Raw genomic sequence first — 5,957 nt, 5'->3', positions numbered from 1 at the left:
GAAATTTTTTTACGTTTCGATAGTTAATTAATTAAAAAGAACTAAATCGTAAAAAATGTAAAATTTAATGGCTATAGCATTAGTTGTATCTTATGGAAATAAAAGCATGAAACGAGGGCCTAAAGTAGCAATTCAACCAATTTAGTGGATAGTGGATGAACATGGCTTTGGCATTTGATGAAATTTGGTTGAGTTTTTAAGGGTAAAATTAATTTGATAATTAAATTAAATAAAATAAAACCAAAATGTTTTATCATCATTTTCATGTCTTCATCACTGAAATTGAAAGAATAAAAACTCCTTGGAAGGGTTTGAAGTTTCGGCTTTCTCTTTGTAGATGCATGTAAGTCCATTTTAGCCCCTTCTTTAATATTTTTTATGTTTTTGAGATTGTTTCAACTAGATCTAGCTAGCCAGTACCTTAGATTTTGAAACTGTTAAAGATTGTGAATGTTTCCATTGATGAATCTATGTGATTTTAGTTATTAAATCATGAATTTGAGATGTTGGTTGATATTTAAAAGTATTTTGTTAATTAATTTGGATGAATTTTTTTATTAGGCACTAAATGTTGAAATAGTAAAAATACAAGGATTTGATGTGAAATTATTACAAATGTGAGCTGTTTTATGTGCCATGAATATTCGACTGATGTGAATTGACATTAAAAATGGTTAATTTGCGTGTTTTAGGCTCAGGGACTAAATTGAAGAAAAGAAAAATTTTAGGTGTAATTTTGTAAAAATGTCAAAAATGACTAAATTGCATAAAATACATTGTTTTGTTGTCTAAATTAATAGATTGAATAAAATTATTAATTTAGATCAAGATCAAGTGGAAAATCGAGGAGAATGAAAAATTACCGAAATGCTATTGTACTTTGTCATTTATGCAATTTAGCCAGGTAAGTTCATATGAACTAAATTCTATATAATTTTGATTAAATTGAATGTTATTATGTCAATTTATTATGATTGAATCAATATATATATGTTTATGCAATCTATCTTATAAAGAAATGATGGAAATTTAATGACGTATGATGACTATCGAGCCCCGTTTAAACCTTAGGAATAAATAGGATACAAATGACATGTCATTAGGGTTTCCATGTTTCAGGTGCTAGTCTTGAATGTCCTACTGGTGGCTGAGTTCCAACATCTATTGCGGATACTTGACAGCTTGTGTGAGTAGCACCGTGTAGCTACATTTCGACCGACAACTTATATGAGCATATATGAAAAATGATGGTTACGACCATAGAATATGAAAAGGGATGGTTTCGACCATCGAATATGAAAAGGGATGGTTTCGACCATCGTTTAGCACACTTTGTGTGAGCTTTCCCGCGTATCCAATATTATTCAACGGGCATGAAAAAGGGATGAACCGGTAAGGGTTCCGATTGATTTCACTACGATAAATATTGAAAGGTATGATGTATCGATGATCAAAGTATGAACATTCATGATTATGAAAAGTATGATTTAAGTGATGTTATGTTTATGTACCATATCATACCATATAATGATATTGCTAAGTTATGTGTTTAATCACTAGCTTGTGGCTATGGTTAATGTTATGTGTTATGCAAATGAAATAGTAAGTGTTCAATATGAACCAAGACATGTATGTATGAAAGACTTTGAAATGGTGAGCTACATGAGAAATATGTTATATTGAGATGGATGATAAATCTAATTGAATCATGCTCAAGTATAATGGTTATCCATGTCAAATTCATATGAATCATATTTAAATGAATTAACATGTATTGTTGATGTGCTTAAACTTATGCCAAGCTTGTGGATATGATTGATGTTTATGATTGTAAACTAAAAATATATAAGATTTTTCCTATATAATTCATCACATTTTACTTAAATTTGTTGTTAAAACCAAATAATTGTTTAATAAATTAATGAAATATGCGAAAATATGAAATTAGGACATAGAAATTATTAAAATGTGATTCTATACTTTATTATATAGTTTTCATGCATAAAATGACTTATTTTATATTAATTTGAGAATATTATATTTTTAAGCTATAAAGTGGGCCATGCATGATTAAATTAAAGAATAAAATATAAAGTTATATTTAATAATTCATTTTTAATAATTCATTAATAAATTGGGTTTTAATTAATAAAGTAAATTGATTAATTAAAGTGGTTAAATTATATTATTTGGTCATCTAAACTATCTACTATTTTTGGACAGATCTGAGAGTTTTCTTCTAATTGCAAAACTATCCAAATTGGTGACCAAGTCAACCTAATTTTTGGCTGCACATGGATGTCACCATTTTTTGGTTTAATTATAGAAAGTCCTTGAAGAGTTAAAGAAATTGGAGATTTTCCTGAAGATTTACTGATGACTGAGTCTTAGTCTTGAGTTGTTGTGGCACTCAAATTGACCAAAAATCAAGGAAAAATCAGCCACCTTTGCTCAATTCATGGCCAGCCACTCTAGGAGGAAGTTTCAAAGGATGGACACTCTTATTTTTAGCAAACTAGCTCCCTTGCCTCACCTATAAATAATAGCTCATTTCTCACTTTTTCAATCGTCCCTCATCCCATCTTGTCTCACAAATTCATCATTCTCTCAAATTTTTTAGATATATTTCCCCTTCATCATCCTTGCATAAGGATTTTAGCAATTAAGCCTCTTAAAGAACCCTGGTCGGCCACCTTGGAGAGCCATCAACAAAGGAGCAACGCAAAGAAGTGAAGGAGCCTCCTCAGTCAGAGTCTTGGGTGACAGCCAATCTGAATTGGGTTTAATCTTTCATTTTTTTAAAATTTAATTTAAATATGTTTGCTATATTTTCTTTGTTATTGTTTACAACAATGATAGCTTAATTTTATTTAAGCTAGGATGATTATTTTGATTAAATAACTTTTATTTGATTCATGCTTATAATGTTTGTGCCTCAATCGATCATATTTTCAATTAAAATCAAGTCTGTATTTCGTTCATACATGATTGAAATGCACCAGAATTAGTTGAGTGATCCTAACCAGATGACGGCTAATGGACGCATAATTGAAATGTGCATGCTCAATTTAGATCCTAACCCAATTGAATTGTAGGTTGCATAACAACTCTAACCAAGCTCTGTTATCTACATAGTTTTTAGATTTGTGTGATTAAATTGTTTCAATAGTTTTTAGATTTGTGTGATTAAATTGTTTCAAACCTAAGACGTCCCTTTTACCTTACACGAATGCTAGGAAACCCTTAGTAAATGAGGATCATTAAAATGCGTATTTACTAAGTAAAGGATTCTGAAAGGACCTAATGTGGTTTCCAAACTCATGAAAGATCGAGTTGCCATGGAATGTTTTTCTGAATGTTATTAAGCATGTTGATAATAAATTGAGTTTAATTAAAGTAATTATCCTAGTTTATTTATGTTATAATTGTTGCAAATTGTGTTTTTTTTACTAAAATCTATTTCATTCATATAGTTTGCATACTTAGGATAATTTTCATTAGGGATCATTACATTTAGTTTAATATATTTTAATCACCACTTCTCAACTATATTGTGTTTTTATTTACCAAATTGTTAATATAATTTTACAAATTAAGTGACTTAGCACAAATACAATCCCTGTAGAGACGATAACTAGATACTTACTTATTACTTGATTACGACTGTGTACACTTGCACAAACCCAAGTGTTACAAGTTTTTGGCCCCGTTGCTGGGGATTTTCAACTGTTGCCATAGTCGTTTTTTCGTTAAATTATTTATTTTCAATTTGATTTATTTCTAACATTACTAACTTATTATTTTTAATTTTTGTGATTTTCTTTACAGGTGTTTATGAGCATAGATCGAATTATCGATTTACTCCCTGTAGACCCTGAAATTGAGCGAACTTTCAGAAAAAAGAAAACATGAACGAACAGCTCAAAGACAAGTCGAGATGGACCTTGGAAATCAGAATCAAGACCGAGGTAATGAAGCTGATTATGTACGAAATCCTATCCTCATTGCGATTATAGGGATCGATGCATCAGACAATATGTTGTGCCACTTTTCAGTGAGTTAAACCCAGGAATTAGAAGGCCAGATATTGAGGCAACCCAGTTTGAATTGAAACCAGTGATGTTTCAAATGCTACAAATGGTGGGCTAATTTAGTGGTATGCCCACGGAAGACCCACATCTCCACCTCCGATTGTTCATGGAGGTGAGTGATTCATTCAAGATAGTCGGTGTGACTGAAGACGTACTAAGGTTGAAGTTGTCTTCGTACTTGTTGCGAGACCGAGCACGAGCATGACTTAATTCATTGCCACCAAGTTCCATATCTACATGGCAAGAATTAGTAGAGAGATTTTTGGTTAAGTATTTCTCGCCTAGCAAAAATGCTAAGTTGAGGAACGAGATCACAACTTTCCAACAATTAGATGACGAGTCTTTGTATGAGGCTTGGGAGCGATTCAAAGAGTTACTTCATAAGTTTCTTCATCATGGGATTCCTCACTGTATCCAATTGGAGACATTCTATAATGGTCTTAATGCACATACAAGATTGATGGTAGATGCTTCCGCGAATGGTGCAATTTTGTCTAAGTCTTATAATGAGGCTTATGAGATCATTAAGAGGATCGCGAGTAATAACCATCAATGGCCAACAAATCGAACAGCTTCAAGAAGACGCATAGCTGGAGTTCATGAAGTTGACTCCCTTACTTCGTTATCAGCTCAGGTATCGTCTATTTCCTCTATGTTATAGCAGTTAATCGCTAATAGTACTAATAATTTTGCCGCTCAACCACGAAGTCCGTTTGAAGTAGTTTCCTGTGTGTACTGTGGGAAAGGTTAATCTTTCGAGAATTGTCCATCAAATCTCGAGACAGTGTACTATGTGGGAAAGCAATATGAAAATAGGAGTGGACAAGGAGCCAGTCCAACTTCTACAATCCTTCATGGTGTAACCATCCTAACTTTTCTTGGAGCAACCAAGGAAATGAACCAAACAATAACTTATTACAGCAAAGACCCAACCAATCTCAAGGGTTTAATCTGAGGCATCAAACAGTTTGGAGAACTTGTTGAAAGCGTACATGGCAAAGAATAACTCTTTCATCCAAAGCCAAGCAGGAACAGTAAAAAATTTAGAAAACCAAATGGGTCAGTTAGCTATGGCGCTACGTAATAGACCACAAGGAACCTTGCAGAGCGAAACTGAGAATCCAAGAAATTTGGGTAAAGAACATATCAAGGTAGTGGCATTGCGAAGTGGTAAGGCTCTGGAACCCTGATTGATGGATGTCAAGGATGAGCATGTTGAAAAGGAGAAAAGCCAACCAGATGTTGAAGTTCCTACACCAAAGGAATCAGAATCTGCAAAGTCTGACAAGGTAAACCCTGACTTAGTGAATTCAGATATTTTAACATCTTCTTTGGATGCAGATTTACCTGCTCAAAAAAGTTGTCCGGTTCAACCAAAAGTTCCATCACCTCCATATCTGCAAAGATTGCATCAACACAAGCAGAAACAAAAGGTCCAATTCAAGAAGTTTTTGGATGTTCTAAAGCAGTTACACATCAATATTCCGTTGGTGGAGGCTTTAGAACAAATGTCGAATTATGTTAACTTTATGAAGGATATACTATCCAAGAAGAAACGACTGAGTGATTATGGGACTGTTGCCTTGACAAAGGAGTGCAGTGTGTTCTTGCAGAACAAACTGCCACCGAAATTGAAAGACCCAGGAAGCTTTACTATACCTTGTAACATTGGTGAATCTTACTGTGGTAAAGCTTTGTGTGACTTAGGATCGAGTATCAACTTGACGCCTAAGTATATTTTCAATATGTTAGGCATAGGTGAAGTAAGGCCTACAACTGTGACGCTTCAGCCAGCGGATCCATCTTTAGCATATCCCGAAAGAAAGATCGAGGATGTTTTGGTACGAGTCGATAAATTTATTTTTC

At 33.3% G+C, this 5,957-nt stretch overlaps 1 non-coding gene across 1 annotated transcript; it reads right to left on the bottom strand.

Annotated features, from left to right (window-relative positions):
- Positions 1-4,386: 4,386 nt before the first annotated feature.
- On the bottom strand, positions 4,387-4,493 carry LOC128032135 (small nucleolar RNA R71). Its single transcript, XR_008188264.1, has one exon. It is a non-coding gene; the product is annotated as a small nucleolar RNA R71 (small nucleolar RNA).
- Between the last annotated feature and the right edge of the window lie 1,464 nt (positions 4,494-5,957).

Source organism: Gossypium raimondii, chromosome 8, assembly GCF_025698545.1.
Source record: "Gossypium raimondii isolate GPD5lz chromosome 8, ASM2569854v1, whole genome shotgun sequence".
Lineage (NCBI taxonomy): Eukaryota > Viridiplantae > Streptophyta > Magnoliopsida > Malvales > Malvaceae > Gossypium > Gossypium raimondii.
The sequence above is the reverse complement of the archived record's forward strand: the minus strand, read 5'-3'. Positions and strand labels throughout refer to the sequence as shown.